Raw genomic sequence first — 15159 nt, forward strand, 5'->3', positions numbered from 1 at the left:
TGAGAATTTTTGCTAGCTGTCATAGATCCTTGAACAAGGCCTCAAAAAAAGTTAGCTGTTGGTTGCTATTATGGTCTGGCATCCTCCTAATCTAACCCTGGAACTGGGCGGCTGACTAAGCAGTATTGCTCACTGATACCCTAGCTCCTCGAGATAAAATAAACAGAGGCAAGTAGGTACTTCCAAAGTTATCCATTTCTCCTAAGAGGACTGTGGGACAGCAGCCAAAGAACAAGCAAGCTATCCCACAAGATGAGAAGACATGATGGACTCTGTCTAGAAGAGAGTGGGGCAGAAGTCTTACCAACTGTGGTCTTTGCTAACCCGGATATACTGAGAATGGAGTAAGAAAAACAATTAAAATGAAGATTATCATCATCCTCTAACCCAGATCATAGAAAAGCACCAGACCTGCTTCATAAACGGAGACTTTAAGAAACTGTTGAAAGAGAAACAATAGGTACGACCCGATCTATAGTTGAAATGGAAATTCCTCAAAATTGCAGATAAGCAGGCCTTTGCAAATCAGCTGTGTACATGAGTGCACAATCTCACACACAGGAGGTGGATGGAGGATCTTAAGTTTGAGGCCAGCCTGATACAGCGAGACCCTCGCTTTAAACAAACCAAAACAAAAAGGAAAGAAAGAAAATCTACTTGTTTGTGTTCATTTTCTTCCCTTTGAAAAATCAGATGTTAACAAACGAAAAATGGTGTGTTTTTTGTGGTGTTCTTAGGGTGTGTGTGTGTCGCATGTAGATGGATGTCTGTACCCATGACTGTGCATGTAGGCACCAGAACAGAATGTCAGGTTTCTTCATTAATCTCCAACTTCCTGTCTTGGGACAGGGTCTGTCACAGAAATGGAAGCTTGCCGGTTAGGCTTGGCCGGCTACTCAGGGAGATCTCCACCCAAAAAAAGCCCAGCTTTTTCTGTGAGTTCCTGGATTTGAACTTGGTTCCTCGTACTTGCAGAGCAAATGCTCTTATCCACTGAGTTACCTCCCCTAAAATGTTTCTTAATCCTTTGTCTTCCATGCACAACGAGGACTATTATCTTACCTATTACCTTTGAGTTAATATTGACTTTCATTTCTCTTTGCTAGAAACCTCTATAAATAAATATCCCAGGTCACCTGCCAGGTACTGATCTTGTTCTACATGAACATTAAAGAAACAAAGTTAAAAGCAAATGCTCTGATTCTGAATTATATATACCAATAGATAATATTGCGAGTTGAACCTAATGCTTTGTCTTATTTCAGCTCCCAAAAGCTGAGCTTCCAGACCTGAGGGTCCCTGTCCCCAGCTGCCTTCTATTGATAATAAAGAATTGCCATACAGGCAATGTTTGGGGCAAGGAGATGGGGTGGAACTTTTAGATCATGTGGCCAAGGAATCGAGAGAGAGAGAGAGACAGAGAGACAAAGAGAGAGACAGAGAGAGAGAGAGAGAGAGACTATTATGTCAGGAGTGGGTACTTTAAAAGCAAACAAAACAAATTGAGTCCCCTCCCTCCCTCCCTCTTTCCTTCCCTCTCTTCTTTGGCTCCCCCTCCCTTCTCTTTATGCTCTCCCTCCCAAAGCACCTTCCTTCCATCTATTCCCCGTTCCCTCCTACCACCATACTTTGATGAAGCAAGAAGATTCTAACCAAATAAGACCAACCCCCAGGATTGGAGTATTTAGTCTTCCACTTCCCAGATCCCAGAACTCAGAAGAATAAATTTCTTTTGTTTATAAATTACTCAGTCTGTGGTATTTCATTACAGCTGCTCAAAACAACACCTCGGTAAAATGATGGATAATATTGTGATGGTTTGTATATGCTCTGCCCAGGGAGTGGGACTATTGGAAGGTGTGGCCCTGTTGGAGTAGGTGTGGCCTTGTGGGAGGGATGTGTCACTGTGGGTGTGGGCTTTAAGACCCTCATCCTAGCTGCCTGGAAGCCAGTATTCAGCTAGCAGCTTTAAGAAAATGTAGAACTCTTCAGCTCCTCCTGTACCATGCCTGGCTGGATGCTGCCATGTTCCTGCCTTGATGATAATGGACTGAACCTCGGAACCTGTAAGCCAGCCCCAATGAGATGTTGTCCTTATAAGAGTTGCCTTGGTCATGGTGTCTGTTCACAGCAATAAAATCCTAACTAAGTCAAATATCTACCATATGCTAGGCACATAGTAAGCACTTTTGCTGTCTTGGGATATCTCAGTTGCTTAGAAACAAACAAAAATTATTCTAGAAAGGTCTAGTGCCATATATGAAAACTTCATTGCTGAAAAAGCAGCAATGTAATTGCTACAACACCTCATAGCATGAACTGCTGGGAAGTTTCTTAAGAAACCTCATCCTGCCACATTTCATAGCAACCCAAGTGAATGCTTTTAAAACACAGGTTGGTTTCAACTGTCTTGCTTTACAACTTTTATGTAGTCTAAACGTTTTTCTATGTACAACTGTGCAAGATGAAAAAACCAAACACCCGGTAAGGTGAGCCCACAGTGACTTGGATAGAAACCAGAAAGAGGCAGGGCAGTGCTCTAGCTTCAATGCTGTCACTGTGATAAAAAACAAACAAACAAACAAACCTGGACAAAAATAAATCAATGAAGACTCGGTTAACTCACGACTCCAGGTTGTCATTCATCAGAAAGCTGGAGCAGAACGTGAACAGTTACTCATATTCCATGCACAGTCAAAGGCAGAGAGAAATGGATGAACCATGCTTGCTGCTCAGCAGGCTCTCCATGCTCACACAGTCCAGAGCCCTAAACCAGAAAACAGCAGAACAGCATTGCCCACCAGCAGCCACCGTCTCCCCACACCAGCTAAGCAATCAGCTTCCTACAGACAAGCTCATAGGCCAACCTCAGTCTCTCTTCCCACGTGACTCTAGTAGGCTGTGTCAAGTTGACAATTAAAACCAAATACCACAGGTAATGTTTATGAGAACAATATTTATGAAAATTGGCTCCGAGTTTCAAGTCGAATGTTGAAGAATAGGTGTCTAATCAGACCAGAGGCCTTTGAACCCCATAGGATCACTCAAAACAGCATTACAGACCTGCTTTGAGTTCCTTTCAGTACATATTCAGAAGTAAAAATGCTAGATTGTAAATGGCAATTACACTTTTCACTCTCTAGTAACTGATACACTGTTTTCCACCGCAGCAAAGTGACCATCTCTCCTTGTATCTCCCTGCCAGAACCACCATACCACCCCTGCCAAAAGTACACAAAGCTTTGATTTAAACTGTAATTGTCAACTGTTGATGGTCTCCATGGTTTGTGCTACCCATCTGAAAGGGATTTGACTTTGTATCAGTAGTTCTGAGTTGTGTTTCCATAGTGATTGGTGATATTAAGCAATTTTTCGTGCTTATTGTCCATTCTGTATTTTCTTTGGTTCCTTTTGAACTGGACAGCTTGATTTGTTTCATTTGTTGTTTTAACTATGTTTTGCTTTGAGACAGAGTCTCTCATGTAGCTCAGGCTAGCCTGAAAATTCTAACCCACCCACCCCACCTCAACTTTCTAGGTATTATATGTAAAAGAAACGAGCCAACACACTTGCTGGATGCTTTCTTCTGCCTGTTGGTTTGTTCTTGTTCTATGGTTGAATTTTAGGGATTTTCTACTCATTTTTCCTTCTTCTATCAAATTTGCAGATATAGACTCTTCTCTCATCTTGTGTTTGCCCCTCTTTACTCTTTAATGGATAAGATACTTTCCACCATAGATGGTCTTAAGATCCCCCTTGGGAAGTGTTCAGTTATGGGGGATGTAGCTCAATGGCTGAGTATATCCCAATATCACTTAATGCCTTGAGTTCCATCTCCAGGGCCACGTCTTCCAGTGCTATTTTATTCCATTTGTCTATATGTCTGTCTTTTGTGCTAGTAGAATACAGCTTCCTGTACTATAGTGAGATTTGAAATCAGGAAGAAAAAAAAGAAGTAGCATTCTATTCAAATTTCCAAGAAATTTTTGTTGTACCCAAATGTTAAATACTTTTGACACATAGAAGCAGCTGAATTAAATGACAACTACATTAATTTGGGTAAACTCCTAGTCTACAACGTCAGGAATTCACAGACACCGGTCTAGCTTTATGGAGCTTTTCATTGATCTTATCCTATTTATTTCTATAAACTATCACTGATGCTTCTCCGACTTGGCTTTTAATAAGTGAGAGAGTTCCACCATTTTACTTTTGCCATCATCATTTGATTATTTTTTTATTCAGCTATTATTCAATATATGATACACACTGTAAATCCAAAGAGGAAAAAAAAAAGAGCAATTAGCTCTGTTTTCAATTTCCTTACATTTTAGGAATCAGATGATTGTGCTACGAGTTATTATATGATTATGAAAAAATGCTTGAGAAGTACAGAACACGCCTTTAATCCCAGCACTTGGGAGGCAGAGGCAGGTGGATGTCTGAGTTCGAGGCCAGCCTGGTCTACAGAGTTCCAGGACAGCCAGGGCTATACAGAGAAACCCTGTCTCGAAATGCCAAACCAAAAAATAAATAAATTAATAAAAACAAAAACAAGAAGTACAGAAAAGGAAAGCTCTTGACTCCTGTAGGATGTGAGGGATATAGAACCGATCACTTATTCCAAGGGTGTGGAGAGGACAGGAGAAGGGGGCTTGCAACGTTTTTGGAAGAGGAACTCAGCTTGTCAAACCAGGGGAATGAAGGCATGGGGGTCAAACATTAGCAAGTAATTGGAAAGGTTGGGAGGGGGACAGAATTGTTGGGATGCAGGAGAGGTTAACCTGTATCTACGAAGGGAACCAAGGACTAGATGACCAAGGTTGATATGGATTTCAACTGACTGACCAGCTGAAGAGTTTGAAATGGGGACAAAAATAGCATCACCAGGGGCTCTGTTCTATAAAAGCTGTTTCCACAGAAACACCAGCAAGAGTGACTTGAAAGTCTGGCATCATGAGGAGCTGAGCCAAATTATCCCTGTGGAGCAGGCTTGAGGAGAGAGACTTAGAAGGCTGAGCCAACAGACCTGGGTAATGACAGGATAGGAGAGTTTGAGAAGAGGACAGGAAGGAAGGTCACCACCCAGATTTTTAGATTAGGAAGTGGATGGTGCTGTCATTCCCTGAGGTGACAGCATGAAGAAGTGTCATGGGGTTAATGACATTGTGAATTTGAGGTGCCCGTAGAATACTCAGGGCAAGGATTAGAGTCTGATAAAAAAAAAAAAAACAAAACAACAAAAAAAAAAAAAAAAACAAAACCCAAGAAGATATAGTCCTCACTCCTCAAGGAACTTTCTCAATGCAACAGAGACCATTCCAGAAAACCACAACCAATCAAAACGCATAGCTGGGGACGTCAGTCCCAGCAGATCCATCTACAAAACACTCCTTGCCTAAGACCCAGGGAATATTGCAGAATAAGGGGCTGAAGGACAGGGAGCTTGCTCTGAGACTATGTTTTCTAGCAATGTGAGAAGCTACACCCATAAAATCTCACCAACATGACTACTGATCTATGATCTGATCAAGGACAGCAGAAATGGACATGCCAAAGGGGCCAGGTGAAAGGCCACTTAGCTCTACCCTACACAGAGAGCTACAGACAACTAAAGAATACTGAGAGAGGGAGAAACAGTCTCCTCCAAGGAAGAGCATACCGAATGACTATCAGGTATCAGATGGTCGTTCCTGAAAGCACACAAAAGAGTAACATTACACAGACTGAGCAGGGCATACTTAGAAATATAGATGCATAAACAACAATTAATGGAAAAAGAGACCATGAATTTGAAACAGAGAAAGAAGGGGTATGTGGAATGCTCTAAAGTGAGGAAAGGAAGGAGAGTGATATAATCTCAAAAATAACAATCAATCAGTCAATCAATCAATAACACAAGATCCCAGGAACTGAATATTTATACCTAACTCCCTGGTCTCAGCAGCCAAACTAAAAACAACAAAACAGCATATGATAACGGGAGGTGTGGTAACCCACTTGCAATTTGAGAGTTGATATAACAAGTATTTTAAGCCAAAGAATTTTGAGATTCACCAGATGCTGAGAGAAGCCTTCAGAGTTCCCCTGTGTGGCTCATGAGTAACGCAGGGAAGTTAGATTTGTAAGCAACAGTTTAGCCTTCAGCATAAGCTGCTACCCCCTCAATACACCTCACATTTGCAGAGATTTCAGAAGCAGAAAAGCCATTCTGACATCCTCCCGCCCTTCTCACCGAAGCAGGTTGTTCTCTGACCTCACTGAACTAGGTCCTAAGGCCCACAAACCACAGGTGCGCCTTTATTATGTCAAAATGAAAGAAATGTCTTCAGAATACAAAGACGTGGAGAAAAGGAGAAACACACCTTAAGTCCCTCCCATTTTGCAATCATCATAGCATGCCCTTGTCCAATTATATTCATCCCTCAGAATTAGCACGAAGCCACACAGATTCTCTCGTTCTGTGCCTCTTCAGTTATACATACTCTTACTGGTAAAATTGTATGTTTATTTATACGTATGTGTGTACCTACATGAACACACACACATATATACATATGTATATATATATTATATACATATATATGTATGTATGTATGTATATATATGTATATATATGTATATGTGTATATATATATATATATATATATATATATATATATATAAACACCACATGTGTGATGGTATCTGTGGAGGCCAGAAAGAGGGTGTTGCATCCTCTCTAACTAGAATTAGATGTTTATGAACCACTACATAGGTGCTGGGAACTGAAATTGGATCCTCTATAAGAATAGCCAGTGCTCTTAACGGCTGAACTATCTCTTGAGCCCTCCTTTTATCTTCTCAATTGGTCTATCAAAATAGGGACCATGTCCATGGACTTACAGTGGGGGGAAAAGAAAAAAAAAGCCTCTTCTCTACCTTCTCACTTATCCCTGTGGAGGAAGAATGTCTGCACACCCTGGAGTTCATGCGGTCATAGCAGACCTCTGTTAAAAGGCAGACAAACAAGAGAAAAGCACCAAATTAATGGAGGGGAGGAATTCATAAGGAAATAAAGACCTAAGGAAATGGGTAAACTTGGCTGGGCGTGGTGGCGCACACCTTTATTCCCAGCACTTGGGAGGCAGAGGCAGGCAGATTTCTGAGTTCAGGGCCAGCCTGGTCTACAGGGTTCCAGGACAGCCAGGGCTACACAAAGAAACCCTGTCTCGGAAAAAAACAAAAACAAACAAAAAAAAAAAAAAAACAAGAAAGAAAGAAAGAAAGAAAGGAAGAGAAGAGAAGAGAAGAGAAGAGAAGAGAAGAGAAGAGAAGAGAAGAGAAGAGAAATGGGTAAGCCTGTATAACATTTATGGGAAAAGAAACGGTTGGCGTGGAACCCTGGGGTTAGAAATCCATGCTTTGATGGTCTTCAGCTGGAAGAGACAGGCAAAGTCCCATCTGTGTAAGGTCTCTCACCCCTGGGTCTTCAGAGAGAGATGAATGTGTTCACTTCTTCCACACATCCCTCTTCGATGTTACAAGAGGAAAGGGGCAGCTAGAAGAGGAGTCTGGCCCTTCCGCATCCATGTCCTCCAATGCCATGAGGCTGAATTTTGAGAAAACGTGTCCTGAACACCCCCACATCTCTCAGTGGGCAGTGCCAGCTGTGAAGACCACTCAAGCTTGCGGAAGCAGGAAAATCTGAGAATTTTTCTTACCTCATGTTTGTTCTAAAAAAAATCCATCTTTCATTCATAAGGAAACCCACTTACTCACCCCTTCTAAGAGTATTAGATCCCCCCTCCACTATTCAATTAAGATAAAAACTCTATACTTAATCTGCCTTTCAAAGCTTCTCGTGAACATCTGAACATATCTTATTTCACGTATAAAGAACTATTTCCTCTTGTTAATCTGCCCTTTTTTTTTTCCAATTTAATTTCCCCTCAATTTTGAACACAAGATAACAAGACTTTTAAAAAGATTAGTGGCTACATTAACAACAATTCAGTTCTTCACATATGTTCCTATGATTCTATATTTAAATTATATATTTAAATCTATATAAACTTACTTAAAATATTGTCCTGCTCTTTCCTGATAAGTGACAGGAAGATATGTCTAGACAAATGGCCTACTGTGCAACTCAGTCTAGGAGGGTGGTCAAGAGGAAGCAGACAGTTACCCACATCTATAGCTTCTCATAGGCTGAAGAATTCAGTATCTGTCCATGGCAGTATATACCAGATTCTTCACTAATATAAACTCTTAAATATGAGATAATTATATGGGTCATATATTTACAAATACACACATTTGGTAATACATCTCATTCAATGTAAATGTATTCTACATTTAGATCAGTGGGAAGAACATGTTTATGTCCACCTGTGGTGGTTTGAGTATGCCTGGCCCATTGGAAGTGGCACTGTTAGGAGATGTGGCCTTGTTAGAGGAAGTGTCACTGTAGGGGTGGGCTTTGAGGTCCTATGCTCAAGCTCTACCCAGTGCAGAAGAGGCCCTCCTCCTAGCTCCCTGTAGAATCTCCTGCTGCTGCCTTTGCAGCAAGATGTAGAACTCTTAGCTCCTTCTCCAGCACCAAGTCTGCCTGGATGCTGCCATGCTTCCCACCATGATGGTAATGGACTGAACCTCTGAAACTGTAAGCCAGCCCCAGTTAAATGCTGGCCTTTGTAAGAGTTGCGTTGGCCATGGTGTCTCCTCACAGTAATAAAACCCCAACTAAGACACCACCCATCCAAAATACCTATTCACTATCTCTGTATGGATGCTTCTCGAGTTGTCTGTAGAAAAGCTACCCCAAAGACTTATCAAACAAACTAGGTACTGGGTTCCACCCTAGGGGCCTTATTCAGCAGTTCTGAAATGGGACTTTTCTAGCAAGTCTGCAGCTGATCTGGGCTGCCCACAGTGGCAGGTGTCATTGCATAGGTAGAGGATGGTGCCCCTAGGCCAGCTTTCCAAAGTCAGGCTAATTAGAAGAGAACCAAGACAATTACCCAGGTGTATTACAGATTCCTGTTTTTAAGTCACTAATCGGGGCTGGAGAGATGGCTCAGCCATGAAAGGCTAGACTCACAACCAAAAATATAAAATCACTAACGGAGCTAGCTTACAAACATCAGGTTATGTTCATAACAAGAGCCAAACTGGGGATCATGCCATCCTGCTTTTGAATAACATGTGAGACTGTATTTTGGTTTGGGAGCAATTGTCCTCATGTATTTACAGACAAGCATAGAAATCACTCTCACTTTGTTCAAAATAGAGCAAATGACAAAAAAAAGGACAAAGCAACTTCATCTTGCACTTCAGCATATTGAAGACAGCGGACATCCATACCCTGTGCCAGGAAAGAAGAGCAGTGCCCCGGGGAAGAAGCTGCCATTAGGTGCTTGATTGCTAATCCTTGCAAAGTTAGAGCATTTTTCTGAACAAAGAAAGATTTGCCACTGAGAAAACAACCTTCCTCGCTACGTTAGTAACAATGTTACCTTGAGACAGGAATCCCTATTGCAGTGATTTTTAAATGGTAGCAGGTGAGGAGCAGGTAGTATTAAAAGGGGAAGTTAGTGCATACAAGCTTAGAAAAACATTGGTAATAGTGCAGTCATCCTTATAAAGATGTTTTCAGTTAAACAGAATTTAGAATTTCCACATAACTAGTAGCATGACCCAGGTTGCTCCCAACTTCCAAACATGATGTCCTAACAACTTCAAGTCCTTGCTCTTATTTTGAAAGTTTCCAGATGAATACTTACACTTAACCATGTAACAATGTATCCTCCAATATGGGGATGTCCCATCAGCCACCTGTGAGCCACTATGACCCAGGATAGCTATAAATGGAGCCCAATACAAAATCAACTTACAGAAAACAGGAAGGTTTTCTTTTTCTTTACTTTCTTTCTTTTTCTTTTTCTGCAATTTTTGTGATTTAAACAGTTCTTAAGCCCACACTTTGTAGTGTGCATCATGTGGCAGTGTCACTCAAAATACACACATAACTTCTACTTCATGGTGGTGAATGGCATCTTCTGAGGCAGACAGGAGAATCTGCACCAGGAGATGTAACAGGTACCCATGGGGACTTGGTGAGTGAAGAGCAGTGACGATGCTCTAACTTACCAAATGATCTCATCTACTGCTATTTGGGAACCATGCAAGCATTCTTTCTTAATTATGAGTGATGCTTCCACACCCAGGCGGCACCTCACACGTGGCCCACCGTGCATCACAAACAGCCCTCTACTTCCAACACATCCACAGCTGAGAGGCAGAAGGGCTCAAACCTGGCTTTCTATTTTCTCTCAGTTAATTTTCCTAATGAAGGTAAACACTGAACATCTTAATTCGGATTTCTGCGGCTGGAACAAAACACCATGGCCAATAAGCAAGTAGTGGAGGAAAGAGTTTATTCTGCTTACACTTCCAGGTTGTAGCTCATCACTGGAGGAAGTCAGGACAGGAACTCAAGAAGGGCTGGAACATGGAGCTGATGCAGAGGCCATAGAGAGCGCTGCTTACTGGCTTACAGGCCTTAGCTCAGCCTGCTTTCTTACAGAACCCAAGACTGCCACTCCAGGGATGGCTCCACCTACAATGGGCTGGGCCCTCCCCCCTCCCCCCCTTGGTCACTAATTAAGAAAATGTCTTACAGCTGGATCTCATGGAGGCATTTCCTCAACTGAGGCTCCTTTCTCTCTGATGACTCTAGCTTGTGTCAAGTTGGCACACAAAACCAGCCAGCACACTTATCGTTTATCTAATTTTTAATCCCAGAGTTGTTTTGACAACGTCTCAACTGAAAACAGAAGCCGTAACAAAGAAAATTCTGGGTGAAGGGAGCTTTCTCAATGAAGAGTGGGTAGATCCCGACAAACAGTAAGTGCTCCGCTTAAATTGTAAAAGAACTGTGCATGTTTCCATGACTGTATGCATGTTTCAAAGACTATGATTTGGAAAATCAACATATGCAAAGGCATGCTGTCAAATTGATATCTACCAAGAATTGTCACAAAGACAAAACAGTGTAAGTGCAAAAAAAAAAAAAACAAACAAAAACAAAAACAACAAAAACAAAAACAAAAACAAAAACAAAAACCAAAAAACTTCTCTACAATATATTTTTAAGTTGCAACTCAGGCTCCATTGAAAGAGGAGTTAGGTGTTAGACTACCTAATAGGAAAAAATCAAACTCAAACTCATGTAGCGATAGTGAACTTATTAAATAACACATAGTGTGGCAGATGTAATGTGCCCTGGAAAATGGAGGAAGCTATTTCAAAATCAGTTCGTCTCACCAGACAATGGCCATGGGAGCTGAGGAAGGAAAAGTCTGTTGAAAGGATAGAGGGATGATCTTAAACCTGGGCTCTGGTGGTGGATGTCGAAATTCGTGCTGAAGAAATGCCTCAACCTGAATTTTTATTAGAGGCACTGATGACAAATGTAACTCAGCTGAAGACATGGCTTCATTAGTGTGAGTAAAACACCCAACTGAATCAAGAGCCTCACATAGAGCAGTAAAAATATGTTAAAGTGATGTTGTATGTCTGATGTCATGTCAGCATATCCATATCTGGTGGCGTTACCAATAAGTAGATGGGAGTGACTTATAAAATTAATAGAAGAGGATGTAATTGTCTAAGACTCATACTTAATGAGGCAATATTGCATAGTACAGCAGTGTATGCCACAAAACGTTACAAGTGGGTATTATGCAAATCACCAAGTTGTTTACTTTCTTGAGGTCCAAAGGTTAATCATGGTCAGCTGCAGAAATTCGTCAAATTATTGACGCTGCCTGTGGTGACATCACTTTTCAGAAGGCAGCAAAGTTGGGCCCAGAGATCGAGAAGATTTTGTGCCTTATGATATGCTGCCAGCTGGCTTATGGCATCCAAAATAAAATCTGCCCCAGATCCTGATGACGAAACAACTGGCTTACAGATTCAGGTTTTTAGTCAACTTGACCACTCAGTTGAGTTAAACACTAGTCTTCAAGGTAAAAAATGTAACTCATCAAAACAGCTGTTTCAAACCATAACTTGGACTCCAAATAAAACTAAAATTGTGGCAAGCTTAGATTAAGGCAAACTGTTTTATACATTTTAACATGTTGGCTAAACAAAGCCCAGTGGAGAGTAAAAACAATATAACCTTTATCAATTTGATACGAGCTTGAAACATAGTTCGAGATTGCTGAGAAAGTAATAGTTTGATATAATTGTGAGTCTACAATATGTGAAAACATATTGGATGAAAAATATTTTAAAGAGAGGAAGGAAGAAAGAGAAAGAAAACTCGGGACCTACTTGACTATTTTCAAAGTTTCGGTATGGCACTACACTGACTATGATGTGAGGATATTTTTGCCCATCCATAGTGGTAGATATCACAAATATCATATAAGGAATTTTTCCCATCCAATTTCATGACATAATTGAATAAATATTACAAATGAACTTATTTATACATAGATATTTGAATATGTGTATACTTATGAATATTTGAATATTTAATATGTATCCCAATACTATTCTTTTCATTAAACTTTTAAGGATTTATTCATTTTTATTTTATGTATAAGGAATGTTTTGCTGGTGTGAGTGTATGTTCACCATATGTGTGCCTCGTGTCCATGAAATGGAAAAGATGGCAGTAGATGCCCTGGGACTGGAAATACAAAAGGTTGTGAGCTGCCATGTGGGTCCTGCAAGTCAAACCTGGTCCTCTGCAAAAACCAAGTGTTCTTCATTGCTGAAACATCTCTCCAGCCCCTCAGCACAAATGTCTTTCATCCAACATGACCCAGAGAAGTCAAAAGATGGGGCAGTCCCAAAGATTTTTTTTTAAGTGAATCTTGTTTCATTCATGTTTTTTATTGAAAAACATTTTCATTCAGTATATTTTGATCATGTTTTCTCATTTCTCAATTCCTTCCAGATCCACCCCACTCCCTCTCTATCTCCCTTCCCATCCAGCTTCATGTTCTCTCTCTTTCTTCCTCCCTCCCTGCTCCCCTCCCTCCCTCCCTTTCTTCCACCCTCTCTCTTCCTTTCCATCTATCTCTTAAAGCAAACAAGCATCAAACAACAAAAATAAACATACACATACACAAAAATAAAAACAAACAAGCAAAAGACCAATAAAACAAACAAAAAACCCAAACAAAGTAAAATGAGACCAAAAAAATTCTACAAAATACTACTGAACTCATTCTTGAGTTGCCCATCCATGCCTGGACATTAGGCATTCCCTGGAATGTGGTTAATATACCCACTGAGAAGCCATTGGAGACCACTGGTTGTTTCCTTTGCCAGCAGGCACCAACTGCAGAGAAACCTCTTGGTTAGGGGTGGGAGCTCATTTCCAGTTCCCTTCCTCACAGCTGGCTTGAAACCTTGCGTGTCTTGTGCGTGCTGCCACGGTTTCTGCATGTGCCACGGTTCTGTTGTTTCTGGAGGGTGCTGTCCTGCCACTTAGGACTGAGTGCTCCGAAGTCCCTCACTTCCCACACATTCTCTAGTCTTGTGTCTCTCTTAGTTCCCACCTACTGCAGGAGGACAGCTCCTCAGTGTGTGGTGAGTGAGTTTTAGCTTTGTGGGCTCAGCAATATGCTACTGGGTCATTTTATTTCTTCGCTCCTTCAGCAAAATGATAGGATTAGATTTTCCCCTAGACCCATGTCCTACCCAGTCTCAGGTTCTTGGCCATTTTAGGATTTCACCTCATGGACTGGGGCTTAAATTCACCAGAAAATGCTTAACTGGTCCCATAACATTGATGGCACTGTCACACCAGTATATCTAACAGGCAGGTCACTGTTTTAGGTCATGGGGCCTGTAGTAGCTGGGAAATATGATGAGGGCTTTCTCCTCCTGGAGTGTGCAGAGTAACTTTCCGTACCGTGAGCTCTAATCATGGCTGAGCAACAGCTCAGCCTCTCCATGTTCACTGACATGTGTGTTATCTTCAGCAATAGGGTTTTACCATCTTGTTGCGAAAGGTAACCAATAACCTTGGCAAGAGCCGGGGATGTTTGGGAGTTTCCATGGGGCCCCTTGGGTCGACAGCACAAGAAGATGTAACCAGGCTCTGGGGTCTTTTACTTCGTGGTATAAAATGTTTAGTTCGGGTCTTGTCTGCCCTATTGGTGACTCCATCTACATTCCTTTCATATGTGTACGTACACTAGGAAGCTTCTCCAGCAGCAGGTTTCCGTGTGGTTGGCAGTCGGCCTTCAGTGGTATTTGCTCCCCTCCCCACCCACCCCCCACCCCCACCCTAGTCCCCATAGTCCTCTCCTTTACCCTTCTCTTCCATCCCCTCCCCCCTCCTCTCCCATCCCCCTCCCCCCTTCTCTTCCACCCCCTCCTCCCTTCTCTTCCATCCCCCTCCCCAGTGAGTCTTTCTAGTTTCTGTTTCATCTCTCCATAAGAATATATTCTATTTCTCCTTCTCACATCCTCTCAAGTCAATGTTCACGATGGCACTGCGCTTCAGGAGTCTCTCAGCACTGAAGGACCCTAGTGGTGTTTCCTTCTCTTTCAGGACCTTGACATGCAGAACTATCTGGTTACGTATTTGTAGAGCATGCTCTGTTTGCGTTTAACCCAGGTTTTTTTAATGAGCATACTGAGCTTAGGAGACTAGGGATACTGCAGGCGGGGTGTGCCTTTGGCAGCTCATCCTGCAAGTGTGCAGGATCTCAGTGCATCTTATAAACAATTCTTAATGATAGCAACAGAGGTATAGTATACTGGGCAGAGCAATGAGATTGCAAGAAAATCACCCCAATTTCTCTCTTGCCTTCTTGCTCCCCCTCTGTCCCCTTGTCTCCTCCTCCTCCTCCTTCTCTCTCTCTCTCTCCCTTTCTCTTCCTGTACTACCCTCTTGACTCCCCTCCCCATGTCCTGAATAAACTCTATTCTATAACTAACAAACAAACAAACAAACAAACATAGTCTCTCTCAAATGAATAGCCTGCAAACACAAGAGGCAGGTACCTACACACTACGTATAGTGTGTAACAAATCAGACTCTCTCGGCTCCTGATCCCTGTATAATTTTAATCTACCTGCTCAGGTTTTTTTCAGGAGTGGCATATGTAGTGCATGAGAAAGGCTTTTAATTTTAGAGGTGCCTCT

At 41.7% G+C, this 15159-nt stretch overlaps 1 long non-coding RNA gene across 8 annotated transcripts in view; it reads right to left on the minus strand.

The window, feature by feature from the left end:
• Gm36284 overlaps positions 1 to 15159 on the minus strand; it is a 94767-nt gene that overhangs the window by 76915 nt on the left and 2693 nt on the right. The window lies entirely within an intron of this gene.

Source organism: Mus musculus, chromosome 10 (genome assembly GCF_000001635.26).
Source record: "Mus musculus strain C57BL/6J chromosome 10, GRCm38.p6 C57BL/6J".
NCBI lineage: Eukaryota > Metazoa > Chordata > Mammalia > Rodentia > Muridae > Mus > Mus musculus.